The sequence below is a fragment of the Pelodiscus sinensis genome, chromosome 2 (assembly GCF_049634645.1).
Source record: "Pelodiscus sinensis isolate JC-2024 chromosome 2, ASM4963464v1, whole genome shotgun sequence".
Taxonomy (NCBI): Eukaryota; Metazoa; Chordata; order Testudines; family Trionychidae; genus Pelodiscus; species Pelodiscus sinensis.
Window position 1 is genome coordinate 47,016,169 of NC_134712.1, and position 22,110 is coordinate 47,038,278.

Genomic DNA, 22,110 nt, shown 5'->3' on the forward strand with positions numbered 1-22,110 from the left:
CTCTAACAAGCTGCAAGAAAAGTTTCACGTTATAAACGGGCATCAAAGCAAAAAAGAACAAAAACTGCTGATTGCACCGAGTGTCAAAAAAAGGAAACAACCAAAAATAATAAAATTAACATCTTGCTCAGTGGCCTGCACCAGTATTGCAAGATCACAAACTCTTTGTAAACACTGCTGTAAAATGCATTTGCAATTCACATCTATATACAAAAAAAATAAAAATAAAAATGAAAAAACATCAAAACAACATTTGGAAAAATTCTCTGCAAAAGAGTTAGAAACATGCCTTTTCTCCTCATCTTTAAAAAAACGCACAATATTTCACATTGCTTTCTTTTTCTCGGGCCATAACAAAACCAGTTGCATATCTAGAGCTAGCGCTAATAATTGTATATATAGCTATATTTTTGCTGGACTGGTAAGTCTTAAATGTTATTGCATTGCTCAATTCCCAGTGACTCCCAGCCCCAGCAGCACCTTTTGCTCACAGTCTAGTAACCATCGCATGCTAAGAAGAAGAAGAAAAACAAAAACAAAAACAAAAAACTTGGCATCAGAAAAAGGATCAAATCCCTGGAAACAATAATCAAAGAGGAAGAAAAAAAGAAGAAAAATAAAAAAGGAAGAAAAAAACAGGACAAAAAAAGAGGACAAGAATGTCAGCGGAAAGGTACTCACCGAGCGGGAGTAAAAGAGAGGAATAAAAATGAGTTACTATAAAATACAGTATGGCGGTGGAAGAAGGAATGAGGCGCTTCCCCCCCCCCCCTCCTCTCTAGTCTCTGCCTCAGGCAGCGGACACGTGATTCGCAGCCAGGCTGACTCGCAGGCAGGGGGAAGGGGTTCGCCCCGCTGGAGCAGCCCAATTCACTCCCACGGCGGTGGCGGCGGCAGAAGCGAGCGGGAGGCTGGAGCCCGCAGCTAGCGGCAGGAGCTGGCGCCTCGGCTGCTTGCGCGGCGGCAGCAGCGCGAGCCAAGCAGGTGCCTCTCGCCCCAGCGCCACGCGCCGCACACACACCCACCCACACACACACACCCGCGCGGCTAAGTCAGGGGCGCGGGCGAGCGAGGCGGAGGGGAGTTGAAAGCGGAGACCGTGCGAGCGGGAGCAGCTGCCTGTGTGTGTATGTCGGAGCTACAACTTGCTGCCTCCTCACCTCAAAGTTATCGCTGCAGCTTCCGGTGCTCCCAAATTACCTGCTCCATAAATCTCCCCTTCTTTCTAGGTTGCCGAGGGCCGGACTGAGTGGCAAGTGTCAGTGCAAGTCAGCGCGTCTCCAGCGCCGCTCGCCACTGCACGGAGGCAGAGAGGCTGAGCGGTCGGTAGCTGTACTTTCTGCTGGGGATGGCTCGGCTCCGGCCAAGTGCAAGCCCCAAGCGATGCTTGTCCAGAGCGTGCTCACATGTTCACGTTTGCAGCTGGACAGAAATTAGAAAGTGCCGAGAGACGCGTTCATTATTTCTCTACTTTGTTTTTGCTTTCCTGGCCTCTGCTCAGTGTTTGCCTTGGTGCTGAGGGGGGCTCTTGTTTTTAATAACAAAGTTATTGGCAGAGGCAAGTCAAACAAGTGACTCCAGAAGAGCTGTTCTGGGAGAGCGCTTTGCAGGCAGCCTGTGCTAGGCAGGGAAGCAGCAATGCATCATCACGCAGACGGCTAGTTCCTCGGCAGGTTAACTCTTTCAGCTGGATGGTAGGTGAGCCTGTTGTTCCGCATCCTTGCTCATGTTTAACGGGATCCTGTGTTAGCTAAAGGGCATTCCCTATAATCAAGGATCCCTTCCTGTGCCCCTCGCTCTCCTGAGGTTTTATTCAAGAGTGACTAAAGCATGGTGTTCCAGACTATAAAGTAAGCAAGAACTATCCCAGGCTGTCACTCATACTTAAGACTGTGTGAGAGTTGTGTAGGTTTTTTGTTTACTTCAGAAGGGGCCATCATGATCATCTAGTCACAAAGCTATGTGCATTCAAACCAGGAATACACTGTGGGGGAAGTCTTCAAATCTAGGCTATATCTACTCTGGGAAAGATTGGCAACAAAAGTGTGGTCAACATGCAAAAGTGCCAAAAGTGAAAAATGGTCCAACTGGTTTTTCTGCTTCCCATTGTTGACATTCCATGGCCATATTGCTAGTACCTCCATGGACCCGCATCCCACAATGCAGTGTGTGGGAAGGCAGAGCTGATACCTGTGCTCCTTAGTTCTCCCACAACATTCTCAGATGCTGAGAGCAGCTCTGTGAATTCTCCATGCAGAGGAATGTCAAAGCAGCACAGCAGTCTCTCCAGTCTGCCCCCTGCAGTAGCAATCTGCCTGCTGCTGTGTTTCTAGCGGGACAGAACAGAAGCATTACAATGATTTGCTCTTTGTTTTTTCCCCAAACAAAGCAGCTCATTCAACTGTCGGATATTTCTCAGGGCTTTGAAAGATGAGGGGTGCATGCCTGCAGGGTAGCAGAGCTCACAAACCACAGCCATGGAAGCAGGCAGTGTGACAGAGGGAAGTCAGTTCTCTGGGGAAAAAAAGCAAACAACAGAGTCCACACTAGCTCTTTGTCGAAAATAAAAGGAGAGGAAAAGACAAAAATCTCTGGCAGGACTGGAAGTTTTTTGTTGCCAAAGCTAGATGTTTTCCCCAACAAACGTAGCACTGCAGTGTAAACACGCTTAATGTTTTGTTGCTAAAAGGCAGTTTTGAATGACAAAACATGCCAGTGAACACAAGACCCTAGATTTAAAGACTCTTAAGTTACCCACCATTTATTTTAGTTCAAACCAGCAAGTGATCTGTGTTCCATGCTGCAGAGGAAGGAGAACTTCCCTCCCCTCAGGTTTCTGTCAATCTGACTTAGGGAAAACAATCCTTCTCAACCCCAAATCAATTAGCTTAGGGGTGGGCAATAATTTTTGACAGGGGGCCACTCCAAGATTTTGGAAAGTGGTCAAGGGCCGCACTCTTCCATGATGTTAATGGAGGAGATGTGGAATCTGGGATGGAGGTAGGGTACAGAAGGGAGCTTGGGGTAATTGATTGGGATGCAGGAGGAGATTAGAGTCTGGGAGGGAGTTTGAGTGAAGGAGGCAGTTGTAACCTAGGGCAAGCAACTGAAGTGCAGGGCTTGGGGATGTGACCTAGAGTAGGAGGGTAATGTGATCTGGGAAAGAAGATTGGGGTGCCAGATCTGGAGAGGGTTTGGGTGTAAGAGGGGGACAGAGGGTTTGGGTATGTTGAGTGGGAGTCAGAGGGTTGGGGCAGGAAAGTGCTGGGGTGCTAGAAACAGGGTGTGGCCAAGAGACTTGCCTGTCAGCTGCCAAACTAGCCTGCCTGCCGAGCTTAAAACATTTCCCAGCCAGCCAGCCTGCTTCCCTGGCCATGTGCTTCATTGAATAACTGAGCCGAGAAGAGAGAGCATAGTTCTTCTTGGCTGCCTGTTATACTAACAAACAGCTCCCATTGGCTGGTTTCTAGCCAGAAACCAGCCAATGGCAGCTCCTGAAACTTCCCCCTTCCCTTCCTGTTTCAAAACAGAAATGGAGCCCTGAAGCCTCATTTGTAAATGGCACACGGGGCTGCAGGGCAAGCAGAGGAGCCTGCCTGGGGCTCCCTGCTCCCTCAGCGGGTCAGATCTGGTGGATTGGTGGGCCAGATCCATGCCACAGGCTGTATTTTGCCCAGGCCTGAGTAAATCCTCCACATTTGGGCAAGACCCACCAGCCAGATGCAGCCCTCCTTGTCTATTGTCTTCTTTCTGTCTTTTAGAGATATTTACTAATAGCAGTCATGAATGGGTCATGTGTCCTTGTGGGTAGTACAATGATTAACATCATCATCAACCATCCCCTCCATAAACTTGTCAAGTTCTGTCTTGGAACAATTTTTTTTGTTTTTTTGTTTTGTTTTGTTTTGTTTTGTTTTCCCCACAGTTTCCCTTAGAAGGCTCTTCCAAAATTTCACTCTTTGGATAGGCCTCAGAGGAGAAGTCATGCTAGTTTTTATCTGTAAAAATGTGGAGTCCTGTGGCATCTTAAAGATTTATTTGGGCATAATATTTCGTGGGTCAAAACCACTTTGTCTGATTTATGGAGTGGAAATCACAGAGGTAAGAAGTAGGGATGTAAAGGGCTAACCAGTTAACAGACAGCCCACCCGGGTTGGAGCAGACCCCCACCTGATGCAGCCTGGGGGGCGGATGCAGCCTTGTCATGGGCAGCGGTCATTTTAATCCAGCTGAGCCCACCATGCCATACCATGGCTGAGGAGTGGTCAGCCCAGCATGACAAGATAGGCCTGGCCAGGCTGGAGCAGCTCTCCAACCATGGCATGGTATGGCAGGCCTCGCCCAAGCAGCCGGTGGCATGGCAAGGGGCCACCCAGACCAGCTGGGCCCCCCGCCTGCAGGATCCTGGTTAACTGGTTAAATGTAACATATAAACCTCATATAACATATAAATGTTATGTGTAACATAAATGGCATTTTAGTCGGAAAATATATATCTTACAATAGATTTTAGAAATGTGTGTATGTCTGTCTATCTGCCTGTGAGTCTCTTCAAGAACTCCTACATAAGAACGGCCGTACTGGGTCAGACCAAAGGTCCATCTAGCCCAGTATCCTGTCTACCGACAGTGGCCAGCACCAGGTGCCCCAGAGAGGGTGGACCGAAGACAATGATCAAGCGATTTGTCTCCTGCCATCCCTCTCCAGCCTCTGACAAACAGAGGCCAAGGACACCATTTTATCCCCTGGCTAATAGCCTTTTATGGACCTAACTTCCATGAATTTATCCAGCTTCTCTTTAAACTCTATTATAGTCCTAGCCATCACAGCCTCCTCTGGCAAGGAGTTCCACAGGTTGACTACACGCTGTGTGAAGAAGAACTTTCTTTTATTAGTTTTAAACCTGCTACCCATTAATTTCATTTGGTGTCCTCTAGTTCTTCTATTATGGGAACTAATAAATAACGTTTCTTTATCAGCCCTCTCCATACCACTCATGATTTTATAGACCTCTATCATATCCCCCCTCAGTCTCCTCTTTTCTAAACTGAAAAGTTCCAGTCGCTTTAACCTCTCCTCATATGGGACCCGTTCCAAACCCCTAATCATTTTAGTTGCCCTTTTCTTAACCCTTTCCAAGGCCAAAATATCTTTTTTGAGGTGAGGAGACCACATCTGTACACAGTATTCAAGATGTGGGCGTACCATAGTTTTATACAGGGGCAGTAAGATATTCTGGGTCTTATTTTCTATCCCTTTCCTAATAATTCCTATTTGCCTTTTTGACAACCGCTGCACTCTGTGTGGAAGTTTTCAGAGAACTGTCCACGATAACTCCAAGATCTCTTTCCTGATTTGTCGTAGCCAAATTAGCCCCCATCGTACTGTATGTATAGTTGGGGTTATTTTTCCCGATGTGCATTACTTTACACTTATCCACATTAAATTTCATTTGCCATTTTGTTGCCCAATCACTCAGTTTGGTGAGATCTTCTTGGAGTCCTTCACAGTCTGCTTCTGTCTTGACTATCCTAGACAGTTTGGTATCATCTGCAAACTTTACTACCTCACTGCTTACCCCTTTCTCCAGATCATTTATGAATAAGTTGAAAAGGATTGGTCCCAGGACTGACCCTTGGGGTGCACCACTAGTTACCCCTCTCCAATCTGAAAATTTACCATTTATTCCTACCCTTTGTTTCCTGTCTTTTAACCAGTTCTCAATTCAAGAAAGGACTTTCCCTCTTATCCCATGGCCATGTAATTTACACAAGAGCCTTTGGTGAGGGACCTTGTCAAAGGCTTTCTGAAAATCCAAGTATACTATATCTACTGGATCCCCCTTGTCCGCATGTTTGTTAACTCCTTCAAAGAACTCTATGGGTATGTCTACACTACCCCGCTAGTTCGAACTAGCGGGGTAATGTAGGCATACTGCACTTGCAAATGAAGCCCGGGATTTGAATTTCCCAGGCTTAATTTGCATAAGCGGGGAGCCGCCATTTTTAAAACTCCGCTGGTTCGTACCCCGTGCAGCGCGGCTACACGGGGCACGAACTAGGTAGTTCGAACTAGGCTTCCTAGTTCGAACTACCGTTACTCCGCGTGAAATGAGGAGTAACGGTAGTTCGAACTAGGAAGCCTAGTTCGAACTACCTAGTTCGTGCCCCGTGTAGCCGCGCTGCACGGGGTTCGAACCAGCGGGGTTTTAAGAATGGCGGCTCCCCGCTTATGCAAATGAAGCCCGGGAAATTCAAATCCCGGGCTTCATTTTTAAGTGCGGTATGCCTACATTACCCTCCTAGTTCGAACTAGAAGGGTAGTGTAGACATACCCTAACGGTATGTCTACACTACCCCGCTAGTTCGAACTAGGGGGGTAATGTAGGCATACCGCACTTGCAAATGAAGCCCGGGATTTGAATTTCCCGGGCTTCATTTGCATAAGCCGGCCGGCGCCATTTTTAAATGCCGGCTTGTTCGAACCCCGTACCGCGCGGCTACATGCGGCACGGGCTAGATAGTTCGAACTAGCAAGCCATTTCGAACTATCTGTACACCTCGTTCCACTCTTGCCACCTGTCTACACTGGCCATGAGTATTTGTGCAAGAACACTGACCTTGTACTGTACAAAATCAGTGCTTCTTGCGCAAATACTCTGATGCTCCCGCTCAGGGATAAGCCCTCTTCCGCAAGTATTCTTGCGCAAGAGGGCCAGTGTAGACAGCTACATTAATTTCTTGCACAAGAAAGCCCGATGGCTAAAATGGCCATCAGAGTTTTCTTGCACAAGAGAGCGTCTACATTGGCACAGATGCTTTTGCACAAAATATGTGCTTTTGCGCAAAAGCATCCATGCCAGTGTAGACGCTCTCTGTGCAAATACTTTTAACAGAAAATTTTTTCCGTTAAAAGTATTTGCTCAAAATCATGCCAGTCTAGATGCAGCCATAAAGATTTCTAGTGATGGAGATTCCACAACTTCCCTAGGCAATTTATTCCAGTTGTTAACCACTATGACAGGAAGTTTTTCTTAATATCCAGCCAAATTCCCTCACAGCAATTTAAAAATCATTGCTTCTTGTCCTACCCTCAGAGGTTCGAAAATAATGTTTTACCCTCCTTCGTGTAACAACCTTTTAGAAACTTGAAAACTGTCAGCATCTCCCCAATTGGTCTTCTCTTTTCCATACTAAATAAACCTAATTCTTTCTATCTTCCCTCATAGTTCCTGTTTTCTAGACTTTTAATCATTTTTGTTGCTGTTCTCTGGACTTTCTCAAATTTTCCACATTTTTGCTGAAATGTGGCATCCAGAACTGGACACAGTACTGAAACTGAGGCCTAATCAATACATAGTAGAGTAGAAGAATTACTTCTTGTGTTTTGCTTCCAACACTCCTGCTATTGCATACAACAATGTCATGTGCTTGTTTTTTTTTCCCCTAACAGTGTTACACTGTTGACTTATATTTAGCTTGTGGCCCATTATGACCCATAGATGACTTTCCACAACACTTTCTGGACAGTCATTTCCCATTTTATATGTGTGTAATGGATTGTGTCTTCTGAAGTTAAGTATTTTACATTTCTCCCTTATTGGATTTCATCCTGTTTACTTCAGCCCTTTTGTCAAGTTTGTCCAGATTGTTTTGAATTTTTATCCTCTCCTCCAAAGTACTTGCAACTCCTCCCAACTTGGTATCATCCTCATGTATGTAAAAGTCAGAGGCTCCTACAGTAAGAGGACAACATATGCATGCATTTGATAAACAGTGGAAAAATATTTAAAGCTAACTACTTAATATCACTGAATATTTAGCTAATGAAGCTGTGGCCTTATTGCAGACACAGAAAGAGGAAAAATAATGAGATATTTGCATAAAATAAATTCATTTAAGACCATATATATCTCCATTAACAAGAAGTATAACTTGGACTACCCTTACCAGACAATTTTTCTGCCTCCTTTCCTTTTATTTTTTGCTCAGTATGTGCTTACTATTCTTGTATGATATAATTTAATCTTTCCCTCTCTTTTAGGGTATGTCTACACTACCCCGCTAGTTCGAACTAGCGGGGTAATGTAGGCATACCGCACTTGCTAATGAAGCCCGGGATTTGAATTTCCCGGGCTTCATTAGCATAAGCGGGGAGCCGCCATTTTTAAATCCCCGCTGCTTCGAACCCCATGTAGCGCGGCTACACGGGGCTCGAACTAGGTAGTTCGGACTAGGGTGCCTATTCCGAACTACCGTTACTCCTCGTGAAAGGAGGTGTACCGGTAGTTCGGAATAGGCACCCTAGTCCGAACTACCTAGTTCGAGCCCCGTGTAGCCGCGCTACACGGGGTTCGAAGCAGCGGGGATTTAAAAATGGCGGCTCCCCGCTTATGCTAATGAAGCCCGGGAAATTCAAATCCCGGGCTTCATTAGCAAGTGCGGTATGCCTACATTACCCTCCTAGTTTGAACTAGGAGGGTAGTGTAGACATACCCTTACTTCTTCACTCCTTTTCCAACCTCTCATTCTTCCATCTTCAGCCTTTGCTATTTCTTAGCTCTACTAGTTTAAGACAGAGCTGTCATATTTATCCACTATTTTATATTGTTAAACAGAATAAAGCATATCTGCCCTTACATCCTTTTCTTTGCTATTGTGTTGGATCCATTCAGTGAGAGGGCTACTGCCCCAGCTGTTCCACTAGAACAGAAGCAGTTCCACCCTTCCTGCTAGTCTGTGTAGAATTAATTTGAGCAACTGACATTTAATGAAGAACTTTGGAAAACTTTCTGTTTAGTCATACTACACATAGTCTCATCTCATAGCAAATCAGGATGCAGAAGTAACATCGAGTGTATTACTCAATAAAATCATGACCCTCACCTCTTGTACAAGTATAAATCACTCCAGTTTTTTCCTCCTATCCCTATACCTATCCCCCAGACTTTTTGGCAAACACAAATAAACTTTCCCTTTCTATTTCCTCTCTTCTCTTGACTTGTTTTAAAATTCCAGCTCTCCATAAGAAATGAGAAGAAAGAACAAAGGCTGTAGTTTAAAAAGGTAAAATAAAAAAAACTGTTAGTTTTGGTTATTTATTTTTATACTGTGCTTTGGATTTGTTCTGACTTTTCACACTGCTTCCAGCAACCCTTTATCACTGAATTTGGCTCTCAACAGTAGGGCTGTGCATCTCAGAATTCATAGGTAGGTATAAAATAGAAAAATATTAAGGGTTCCTTATGGATATAGAAAACCTTTAGGAAATAAAACCTGGTTTATATTGTATCTAACAAATCAACCATGGTTTGTACAAACTGTCAAAAGCCTTGATATTCAGCATGCATCAGATTTTTTGTGATGTACACCCTAAATTCTCAATATTAGGCACTACATGAAGAACTATGAACAAATTAACAACTAAGGTCCCAATCATTCATATGTATGCAGTGTTGAACTTTAAGCATTAGAATGCTTTTCTTTCCCTCTATTACTACTAATTGTTTATTAAACAGACATTTGAATATATATTTCTGTACAAATAAGAAAAACATTATTTCATATAAACAGGTTTCATAGGTAGTTGTGTTAGTCGGTTTCAGCAAAGAAAACAGAGAGCTTCTAGCACCTTAAATTGCAAAACCAGGATGCAATTCATATGCAAATTTAGCACCATCAGAATGGGTCTAAATAGGGACTTGGAATGGCTCCTTCATTGCATAAGTAATTTTCCAATTTAGATATCCTCGTCTTCTTGTCCTCATCCACCCTGATTGAATTAGCTCTGATATAATACTGCAGTCTCTGTATCCCTACTATCTGTTCCTTCTTTCACTTCATGCATCTGATGAAATGAGTTGCAGCTCACCAAAAGCTTATGTCATTATAAAATTGTTAATATTTAAGGTACCACTGGACTTAATTACATATAAAGTATAAGTTAATTTTTCAAGAAACCATTAGTATTCTCACTGATAAATCTGGATCACAAATACATATTTAGGAATTTGGTTAAATAGAGTACATCATTTTTAATAAATATTGTGATAGACCTAGACCAGCTGTATGCCATTCACTGGTTTTATTGGGGTCTGCGAGGTGGGTGTCACTCACTGGTGGAGGGAATATGTGCTGGAGCTTGGCTAAATAGCTTTCTCTTTCCTGAATAAAAAAGGCCAAGCCTAAGTCCAGCATAATAAGACAGGCACCTAGGGTCAATTGGTATTTGTTTGAAGCCACAAGCTAATTAAATACCTGCAGACAATTAAGGCCTGTGGTGCTACTTTTGAAGATCTCCCTCCAGGCAAGAAAGGGGGAAGGAAAAGAGTGAAGAACTGGAAGGAGGAAGTGCAGTGTAGAAGACCTATTTGGGTGTGAACTGAGGACTGACAAGTAGGTACCAAAGGAAAGGTACTGGGAGGGATCGTTTGGGGAAGTGGCCCAGGAAAAAGCTGCTGGATTGCGAGTGGCAGTAACCCTGCCTGTTGCCGCTGCCATAAATTCCCTGGGCCAGAACCTGGAGTAGTGGGCAGGCCCAAGTTTCCCCCAAACCTCCCCAATACATCTCAACTTCTTCCTCAAGAAGAGAGATCAGGACTCCAGAGGGGATTTTATCCTAAACTTTTGAACTAGCCTGTGATGAATGTGGCTCAGTAGGCTCCTGCCTCTAGAAAAGAGAAAGAGGCCAGTGCAGAGCCACAGCAAGCCTCTGAAGCGAACACTATTTGTCAGTAGCGCAAGACCCACGGGGAATAGCTGAAATTTTTCCACAATATTTTATGTATTTATAGTACACATTATTTATCAAGTGAATTACAAGACCTATGTATTTCATGCCTCTCCTCATTGTAGGGTTGCCAGATGGTTTAATAAAAAATACCCCTCCCCCCACACAAAAAAACAGGAAAAAATTCTATCGAGGAAAAAAAAGGGGGAGACCAAAGTTGTTAAGCAAAAGTTGCACCACTCCCTCCTGTTTGGGGCCACACACTAACCCCCAATGCACCCACCTCTCCACCTGAGCCAGGCCTCTCTGTCCCTCATCCCAATGCACTCACCCCTGCTTCAGACCCAGGCCCCCCACAGCATCCCCCATCCCAATGCGCTCACCCCTCCCCCTGAGCCAGGCATCCCCAGCACAAATCAAATCCCCCCCTGCTCCCCCACAGAGCCAAGCACGGGAGGAACAGGATGGCCGGGTACATTAATCTTTCTTTTAAAGTTGCTGTTCCTGCCACCCGGTCCAGCTGCCTCAGTTCACAGTGTGTAGAGCAGGGGTGGCCAATCCATTTAACAAAGAGAGCCAAAACAGCGGCGGGAAAAATGCGAAGAGATGCACCAGAATTGTCGAGCAAAACCAAAAGCATTATTTTTTTTTTAAAGGAGGCTGCCCTTTTAAGATGGTCACATTCTTGTACACCATTTTTAAAACCCCATAGCTCTGACCTGGTAAGCACAGGGGAACCGGGGTGGGAGTGGGATAGTGGGGAGTGGGGGCCTTTTGGGGGGCACAGGAGTGGCTTCAATAGATGCATTTTTGGGGGGGAAAGAGCCATATGTGGCTTGAGAGCCACGGGTTGGTCACGGCTGGTGTAGAAGGAGGCATCACATAGCCAGCTCCCAGGGCCCCCCTAGTGTAGCACCCAGTGAGTGCTTCCTCCTGCCTCCTTTCACTATGACTCTGCCGTGCTCCTCACTTCCCCCGCCAGACACTGCAGTGAAAAATTGTCCGCTTCCATCCGGTATTTCCTGGGTTTTTTACCAGACGGAGCCCGCAAATACTGGACTGTCCGGGTGAATACCGGACACCTGGCAACCCAACTTTATTGATATGCAGTAACTAATCCAAAAACTCATTATAATACATAGTGTAGGAATTGCATTTGAATACTATTAAAAAAAAACTTTATTGTCAAGGGATGATTTAATGGTCTAGGACAGAGGTTCCCAACCTGGGGTACCTGTACCCCCAGGGGGTACGAGAAGCTTGTCAAGGGGGTACGGGAAATATTTGGTAAATAACTAGATTATCCTAATTGAAATATTCCAAAAGTAGTAGTGTTAGTGAAAAAAGTTGTGGATTCTAGAGTCTAGAATTTATTTCCTTTCATATTGAATAGGGGGTACGGGAAGGTTTACTAAAAGCCAAGGGGGTACAGGGACCGAAAAAGGTTGGGAACCCCTGGCCTCAGGGCAGTGTTGTGCATAACAGTGTTCTTTTATCTTCTGTGGGAGAACAGAAATTAGAGCAAATATTTCACTTCTCAGGGTGCATCTACACAGCAGGATTTAACTGAAAATAAGCTATGCAAATTGAACTACATCAATTGCGTATCTTATTTCAAAATAGCTTATTCGAAATAGGGAGCATCTACACTGCACTTATTTAGAAAAAGAGCACTTCTCGTCCAACTTCCCATATTCCGCATTCCTGATTTTGAGAGGAATAAGGGATCTTCCGGAAAAGGCTTTATTTTCCGAAAGATCCCGTCTAGACTGGCGCTTTTCTCCGGCAAAGCCCCGAGCTGGAAAAAAGCGGCAGCCATGTTCATGCAAATGCCGCGGGGGATATTTAAATCCCCTGCGGCATTTGCAATTCCGACTTGTCTCATTAGCATCCCTTTTCTGGAAAAGGGTGCCAATGTAGACACAGTCGCAGTGAATAACCAGTTGGAAGAGAAAGACTAGAGGGGCATTACTGAAGTAATGGCCAGGGCATAGGTGTCTAAATACAATTCACTGCAAGCAAATTCTGTGTCTTGTGGCCATTTTTAGGATTTTCATTGACTCCTCTGATCCAGCCATAGAGCCACATAGAAGTACAATAAAAAGCTGCACTTAAAAGTAACTAAGAATAGGACCATGCATAAGCATTTGCACAGTGATGCCTTGACCACTGACAGAAATATTTCTGGAAGTTCCCATGAAACACTATTCCTCACAGTTTCTCAGTGCTTTTTAATGAATGTCCTTGTAAACCAGCTTGACTATACTACACTCAGCAGTTCTACTACTGATTCAGTACGATCTCTCTCTATTTTTACGTGTATCCCTGAATTCCCCCTTCCCCTGTCTGGGTATAGAAATAAGAGAATTTAGAGATTGCCAGTATGCTCATAGTATATATTCAAAGGATTGCATTTAAGACTTTGTGCTCTGTCTGTGTTCTACCGTATATCTATCCTGCCATAACAACTCTCTCGTCGTGCTGCAGATGCTATTGTTAGTGAGTGGCTACTGGCTAGAAGTTTGCTCACATTGCTCAGCATTGTGTATATATTTTTTCAATATTCAGCAGCTTCTCCAGCCAGCATTAACAATTTGGCTTTTATTATTTTGGAGAGCATTACTCAGCATCTTGGAGGACTACTCTGGATGGAAAGACATTGTCTAGAACCACATTTACACAGGCAGAATATCAAGATTTTTATTCAAATGTTTCCCTTCTGAGGCACAGATTTTAGGCCCAATCCTGTTTTAATTGTTAACTTGGCATATGCAAAGATTATGTGACCAGTCAACATAGCTAGAGGGTTGTAAGATCTGCCAGCATGATTTTCACAGCTACAGTAAAGACTGCGGATTGAAACTTGACAACATTGATTATTATTATTAATAATAATGGAGTTACCTAAGCAAAACTCTTATAATTGCACTTGTGAGTCAACATTTAAAGCACAAGAAATAACACAGGCTTCTCAAAAATCCACAAAATACAATTTTGAAAAGCAAGAGTACATTTCTGAGTTATGTGAGTGTAAAATCATTACAAACATATCCATCTTCTTTATGTGTTTTGGGTTTATTTGTTTCACTGCTGTAGCTTAGAGTCTGCTAGCTCATTTATTTCACATTTAAAAAGAACATTCTGATTGGAAGACAACAATGCTTCTTGAGGCATTACTGAAGCTTAAAAAACTAAAAATGTTAAGCATCTTCTTGAACTTTTCACTCTTCCTTTTTACTCCTCTCTCTTTCACATTAGTCTCCTTTTCTAAGATCTTTCTCTTTTTCTCCCTTTTCCAATTCTCTTTGGGTGAGTCTACAGTGCACCACTATAGGTCAAAATAAAATACGTAATTTGAGCTACGCAAATCGCATATCTTATTTTGAAATAGCTTATTTCAAAATTTGGCATTGTCTATACAACACTTATTTCAAAATAAATAGCTATTTCAAAATGTCCCTTACTTCTCATGAAATGAGGTTTACAGGGACATCGGAATAGTGAGCACATTATGTTTCGAAATAATGGGTGTGCTCAAAAGATGCAGAATAGCTATTTCGGGATACTTCCAGTATCCCGAAATAGTGCTACAGTGTAGATGTAGGCCTAATGTTTGAAGAATTTTTAGCACTCTTTCCCCTCCTACTTCCTTTCCAATGCTTTTTTAAAGACAATATTTTTTCATATACAGTGAGACTAGCTCACTTTTTCTATCGCCTCCCTTTCAAGTGAAATTTCCAAGAAGAGCACAATGTAGATTTAAAAAAATCTAATAATAGGTGATAGAAGAAATAAACGCAAAAGGTAACTCTTCTGTAAACTTAGGGCAAATTAAATATACAAATGCTACATCTTCAATACTAATAACACTTTAATAACATCTTCAATACCCTCTTTTCACTTTTTAACCATGATTTTTGGAGGGAAGGGGAAGGAAAGGAAAGTGTTATCTCCTAACTTTTTGCTTTCATTCTTTTTACTGCTCAAATATCATGACCTTTAAGGTAATCACATTACAATCTGAGTACATATGGTACAACATGCTTTATTAAAATTGTATATTGTACATGCCCCCACATTTGATTTCATACAGTATATAATCTTATAATAAACCAAAATTGACAAGTGACATCTATATTTTAATAAATAGAAAATAAGTCAACTTTTTTCAAGCCCCAAAAGAAGAGCATATACCTTGTGGTTCATTAATATTGTTGCATGTGCCCTCCTGGCTTCAAAACATTGTTTCTTGCTGCTTTTAATTGTTCTCTAGGTGAAGGGTTAATTAACAAATGGAACTATTAAATAAAGGTTGCATTTTTTTTGAGTTTTGCAATAAATAAGTCTGTACACAGTGTGCAATATAGCTGCATGTAAGAAAATTCACTGATCTGCACCATCTGCTATTATGCAGTAATTTCCTACACGACATGTCTCTCCATGTAAAGACAGTTCCAAACATGCTATTTTTTTAATTTTTAAAAGCTGCAGTATGTCAAGCAAGAAGTATCTGGTGGCTTGATGACTGTTGCTGTAAAAATGTGAAGACATCAAGAGAGACACAATAAAGCATTCAAAGGAACCCAGAGAGAGACAGTAGAGCATTCAAAGGACCAGTCAGGCATACAGCCCAAGAGTGCATCTGACAGGCCAAGGACTAGATCAAGAGAGAGCACATCTGCGAGTCCAGGAGAGCAGAAAGAATAAAAGATCATCTGAAGACTTTTTTTTCTAAAAGATATTCTCTTGCTCAAACAAGAATTAATTCAGGGAAGTTCTATGGCCTCTGTTATGGGGAGGGGAGGCAGGCTAGATGATCATAGAAGTTCCTTTTGGCCTTGCAATCTATGAATCTGTAAGGAGTTTGGATACATAAGTGAAAGGACTCTAAGATGACAGGGGGAGGAGAAAGAGAAAATATGCTCAACCTTTCCGAAAATCAGATTGCAGGGTCTCAAATTGGACACCTGGAAAATGAGGAACACACAATTAGAGACCACCTGTGAAAAGTTTTGTTTAAACGATTTCCTACCATCATAAAGATCTCTGTTGAGTAGGGATAAAATCTAAGCATTCATCTACACTGCATCATTATTTTGAGATAACTAGCGTTATTTTGAAATAATAACATGCGTATCACAGTCATTCTGTTATTTTGAAAAATTTTCGAAAAAAAGGATGGCTTATTCTGAAATCTGTAAGCCTAATTCTATGAGGAATAACACCTATTCCAAAATAGCTATTTTGAAATAAGGCATACATAGATGCTTCACTGCTGCTATTTCAAAATAGCCCCTCACCAAGGCTATTCTAAATTATTCTTCCTCCGTGCTTCTTTGGGGCTCTAAATCGAGATCACACATCTATATTAGGGAAGCCTGCCTTGGACTAATTTTGATGTTTCCCTGCAGTGTAGACATGCTATTTTGGAATAAGCTATTGTGGAATAACCATTCCGGAATAGCTTATTTTGAAATAAGTGTGCTGTGTAGATGTACCCTAACTCTCCAGCACAGCATTCTAATGACATACTTCCATTTCTTGAAGTTCCCTACCTCATTGACTATACATTTTTCAACTCCTGTAACAAATGAAATTGGGGCTGTAAATATAGCAGTTTCCTTCACTATGCAGCTTTCATTCGTCTGTGCATTCTGTGCACTGAATGAGTCAGGGATCCTATGGAAAAATAGCATGGAATCAAGTAATTAAAGACTGTCTCATAATGCATATGAACAAGGAGCCTCAAGTAAAGTTGCACAGGCAACCTGAATTCTGATATTTCTTAACTTTTGAGAGTTTAAAGTTTGAAATCTTAATTTTTTTAACAGAGGTTTGTGTGTATATGTTCTGTATAGTCATCCATACCTTGTGTATAATCACAAATTTTTTCTTTTATTTTTTCTTAGCTCTCCATTCTAATGGCTGGCAAGAGCCAATCTTGTTTATGTTTATGAGATTTGCTATGATCACAGTCTATGACAGTATGGTTGTGAGGGAGTGGATTTTTGTATATGTTGTTCAGTTCATGTGAAGCTCTTGAGATAAATGGGGACACACAGAACAAGGCAGAGTATCAAGTCTGGACCACTGGACAAAACATAGAACTGAAAGTCTTCCAAGTAAAATTATATTACTATATAATTTAATATAATAATACAATTTTATCTCTTGTTAGTTGAAAATATAATTTGTATTCAGTAGATTGAAAAGATAAATAGATGTCTTTGTTCTGACCCAGTATTGCCATTCTTATGTTTTTAGGCAGTGAAGTGAAAACAACATATCAATATTAGGTGAATAAAACATCCTTAGATAATTTGTACTTCTATTAAAAATGCACCACAAAGTATGAGTAGGGGTAGGAGTAAGGAAATAAGATCTTGCTAGGGAAGGCAGCTGCTTTATATTCCATTGGAGAAACATGGAGCAGCTCCAGTGCACCTTAAACAGTGTTTCCCAATTAGCGCATGTCTACACTAGGAAATTATTTTGAAATAACTAAATTCAACTTAATTCCCAATTTTACAAAATCGAAATAGCGTGTCCCCACTACTAAACACATAATATTTGAATTATGATTCAATCATTTTTTAACATGTATTTCCATAAGTTAATTTTAGCTGTTTGCCAATACAGGCCAAAGGAAGTGAGTCACTCCCAGTGATACTGACAATACCAACAGTATAGCAGTCTCTCTGTGCTAAAATAAATCAATATCAAGGAAATAGCAGACAGATGACATCAACTAAATTACAGGAAGGTTAAAAAGAAAGTAATTTAGTGGTTGATTTTGAGGGATGTTAACAGCTATGCTTTGGTAGTACTGAAATTTTATGAGATCAGACAAGGGATTTTTTCTGTTGACATTAGCCTCATATTTTCTCCCTTTCTATTCCACAAGACAATTGCAAGTTGTGGCAAAATGCATTTATAGTCATATATCCTTTTCATTTCTACAGTCTATTTATGCATCTGTTCAAAAAGCAGTATATACTTTTTGGTTTATCACAATAGTGGTAGATACTTGCATCGCAGCACAGAAGGACTAAAATAAAGTCAGCTGGAATCAGTGGATTCCAGTGATCATTTCTCTAAATGAAGATGACAAAAAGAAAAGAAATAACCAGTCTGAAAATTGCCAGATTGGGTATTAATGATATTTTAAACATGAAGCTAGAAGCCCAAATTATTGATTTCTAAGACTGTAATTAGAATATAACCATTCCCATAATTTGAGGCACCAGATAAATCTGTAAACTCTAAATATGATGCTCATTTGTCACAACAGAATAACATTTCTACCCCCTCTCAACACACTGTAATTGTCAGCCTATAAGGAGTACACAATGGATATTATCTGATATGAAAATATTTTCCACAATTAAAAAATCATGTACTTTTATTATACATAAGATATGGCATGATAAATTTCATTTTGCTGCATCAAACAAAAAGGATTTTAAAAAACATAAGTGAGCTTTTACATTTCCACATTATTTTATTTTGTGTCTTTAAAAGTAGTGATCAGAAAATAAATAAATTTATACTGATCAAATCTGTATGAATGAAAAATTCCTTGTGATAAAACAATTGGAGCTGGGGGAGGGGGGCTTTCCAGTCTTAAAAATATTCATATAAAGAGTCTTTACATAAAAGTGATTAAGCACTGGAATAAATTGCCTAGGAAGGTTTTGGAATCTCCATAACTGAAGATTTTTAAGAGCATGTTAAACAAATACCTGTCATGGATAGTGTAAAAGATAATACTTAGTCCCACCTTAGTCCTGGACTGGATTAGAAGACCTCTCATTATTCCTTTCACTCCTATAATTCTATGATTGTGTAAGTAGTAACTTTCAAATTCTAATAGAATATACTTGTGAGCAAAGCTCCCCAAGCAGTGGTGAGCCCCGCTCACCAGCAGCGCGCTTCTGCACTCTGCGCATGTGCAGGTCATTCTGCGCATGCGCAGATCGCTCTGCACCGGCTCTTCCATGTTGTAATTTACTGGAAGATTATATTGTTTGTCGAGCCCTGCTTGTGAGTAAATACTGTTCACATGATATAGACAAGGTATCTAGACTTGGGCATTTGCTGGTTCATCACTATGGATGATCACAAGATCCCTGCTCTGAAATGAGTGCACAGTTTTAACAGAAAAATACCAGACACAGAAGGAGGGGATAGGGTCAACATAAGAACAATGAAGGAGCCACTATGATAGGCACACCTTGTACATTCCACATTTTTTAAAAAAACTGATTTGTTTCTTTAAAAGGAGGACTAAGATTTATGGCTTTATGGAATGAGTAAATTTAAAAAGGAATTTGGAGGAAAAGGAGTAGATATTATAGTCATATCTTATATTGGACCATCAAGCTTCTTACTCACCAATACAAACTGGTTCAGTACAAAATATTATCTCATGCGCCTTGTTTCAGGAAAAAGAATGGCAGGAATGGGGAGCAACATGTAAAATGTAAAAATGCATACACCAGTTGGAAAGAAAGAAAGATGATGATTAGGCATGAAGTTTTGGTGGAATAAAAAAAAAGTGGGAAGGAAAAAGAGAGACGGTGATAACAGCAGGTAGGCTATACATTGTGACTGGCACTGGAGATGAGTACAAGGAGCTTGAGTTTGATGTGGCAGGCAAGCAGCAGCTAGTGCAGTGATTTGAAAGAGAGGTGTGAATATGGTCAGAGCATTAGGTGAGGTACATTTTAGTAACCCCATTCTGGAGGTATTTGAGGCTATATCTAGACTGCAGGCTTCTTTCAGAAGAAGCTTTTCCAGAAGAGATCTTCTGGAAAAACTTTTTTCCAAAAGAGAGCGTCCATGCAGCAAAAGCGCAACGAAAAAGTGATCTGCTTTTTTAGCATCCACATTGATTAGACGCTATCTTGCATTTAAGTTGTGATTAGTATGGATGGAGTGGCCACCAGGATGCCTGTGCTATTTCCTGGAGGCCTCTTCTTTCGAAAGAACTCTCTCTTCTGTGTCCACGCACAGCTTTTTTCTGAGGAAGCTTTTTCAGAAAAAGGCTTCTTCCTCATAGGAAGAAGTTTACCGCTGTTGGAAAACCCCCTCAGTTGTTTCGACTTTCTGTCGAAAGAACTCAATAGCAGTGTGGCCGTAAGTATAATTTTTCCAGAAAAACAGCTGTTTTTCCAGAAATCGCTGCAGTGTGGACATACGCAGAGAGGACAGATTGAGCCAAGTAACAGAGGTCAGAGAAAAGAATGCAAGGGAGAGTTCCAAGGGACACACATGGAGAGTAGGATCAAGAAGGAGAATTCCCCAAAGCAGACACCAAAGGAACAGTACAGTTAGAACCAAGTAAGTGGAAAGTATTAGAAGTTTGTGAAGAAAAATGTCTCTACTGGGAGAGAGAGTGGAAACAGACAGAACTTGTGAGAGTGTCAGCCAGGACATGTGGCCCAAGCTGGGTGCCATGCAGGGGCCCTGGCCTGTCCCCCACACATGTCTATGCGTGACGGCACATGACAGGCTCCTGACCCCAGGGAGAGACACTGCATACTACCCTCCCTCCAGATGCCCCCTTTACACAGGCAGGGCACACCTCCCTTCTCCGCCCCCCCCCCCCCCCCACTATAGACAGCACAGGAGCTTGGGTGCAGTCCTGGACCAGCTCACACCCCTGGGGATAGCAGGATGTGATGGTGCAGAGACCTGCTGTCCTCACCTTGCAGAGAGGGGCTGGGTTTCACCCACTGTGTCCCCAGGGAGAACTGACCACTTCTCTTGTTTCACCACAGTCAATCACCTGTGAGTGCAGGGCGCACCACCCCTCCTGGAACACCCGCACCCAGGCCAGCAAGTGCACCCGGAACCAGGAAGCATATCAGTGGCAGCACCTGGGGTTAGTGGGAAGGCAGGTCCACAGCCAGGAGCAGTGAGTGCAATACGACCTGCAGCTGTGGCGGGAAAGCTTGTGTGAGCTGCATGAGCAGGGCTGTGCCATCCGTGAGCACCTGCAGACCCTGGTGCAAAGATTGCTGCCTCCTACTGCTCCAGCCCCTGCGGCCGCCCCAGCTATCGCTCCCCCTCCCACCCCTGCTCCCCCCCCACTTCTTCCATCCCCCCAGCCCTCCTGCCCCACCCTCCATACCCACTCCCTCCGGAGATGCTGAGGCCCCCACACCTCCAGTGCTGGGAGACAGGAGGGCCAGCAAGACCCTCAACCCTGAGCTTCCCCTCCTCCTTCCTCCCCTTGCCTCCCCATTCCAGCTCCCTCCTCCCAGGTTTCCCCCTCCCCTCTCCCACCCTCATTCCCCCCCTCCTGCCACCCCAGTTATGTTAAATAAAGAGAGCTTTTCATGGCAACATGGGTATTTTTAGATTACATCAGGAAGGGGGGTTAGGGAGGGGAAAGGGGAAGGAGGTGGGGGTGGAATGTAAGGCACAAGGCCTCAGTGGGGAATGCCAGGGGACTTCACTCCTCCTTTGCCTGGAAGCTCTCCCGCAGAGCTTCCCGGATGTGGACAGCCCCCCGAAGTGCCTCCCGGATGGCAGCCATGCGGGGCTGTGCGTTCTGGCCAGCCAGGTGGTCAGCCTCTGCCATCCAGCCTGGCAGGAAAGCCTCCTCCTTCCTCACATAAATTGTAGAGCACACAGCACACTGCCACCATGTGCGGAATATTGTGCTCAGAGAGGTTGAGGCGCATGAGGAGGCATCTAAACCAGGCCTTCAGCTGACCGAAGGCACCCTCAACCACAATGTGGGCCCTGCTGAGCCTGGCATTGAAGGCCTGCCAGGAAGGGTTCAGGTGTCCTGTGTAGGGCTCATCAGCCAGGGCTGTAGGGGGTAGGCCGCATACCCCACCAGGCATACTGGTGTGTCCCGGCATACAGCCTCTGGCACACGGAGGAGTTGCGGTACACCTGTGTGTTGTGTGCTTTCCAGAGCAGCCCACATTGATGTCCATGAACTGGCCCCGGTGGTCAGACACAGCCTGCAGGATCACCGAGAAGTACCCCTTGTGGTTAATGTAGAGGGAGGCCTGGTGTTCTGGGGCACGGATGGGGATATTCATCCCATCAATTGCCCCCCTCCCCTGCAGTTGGGGAAGCCCAGGGCACCAAACCTCTCAATGACTGCATCCAGGTCAGTGAGGCAAATGACTCTATGGAGTAGCACCCTATTGATGGCCTTGACCTCCTGCAGAGAGACACACAAAACCGAGGGTCACTGGGGTACCTGGGAGTGTTCATTCCCTGCCACTGTCCCATGTTCCACTCCCAGGAGCAACCCCTGCTGCAATCCTGGCCACCGGGGGCGCTCTGTAGCGTGGCTGGGACAGACCGAACTCTCCCGGGGAGGGCACTTACACCACCTCCCCCCTGTTTTCCCTGGGG

General features: G+C 43.3%; 1 protein-coding gene and 1 long non-coding RNA gene across 8 annotated transcripts in view; one reads left to right on the forward strand and one right to left on the reverse strand.

Annotated features, from left to right (window-relative positions):
- RALYL (RALY RNA binding protein like) overlaps window positions 1–1,297 on the reverse strand; it is a 566,823-nt gene extending 565,526 nt beyond the window's left edge. For 3 of the 7 annotated variants that reach the window (XM_006112994.4, XM_006112990.4, XM_014581715.3), the window contains exon 1: window positions 682–971. The gene's annotated coding sequence lies outside the window, so the exon portion shown is untranslated. Of the gene's footprint in view, window positions 1–681; window positions 979–1,160 lie in introns of those variants that run through there. The other 4 variants (XM_075920455.1, XM_006112993.4, XM_006112995.4 and 1 more) reach the window with 4 other exon arrangements.
- LOC142827011 (uncharacterized) lies at window positions 842–20,995 on the forward strand. The gene is made up of 3 exons (XR_012901349.1): window positions 842–984; window positions 1,230–1,694; window positions 20,511–20,995. It is a non-coding gene; the product is annotated as an uncharacterized LOC142827011 (long non-coding RNA).
- The last annotated feature ends 1,115 nt before the right edge of the window (window positions 20,996–22,110 follow it).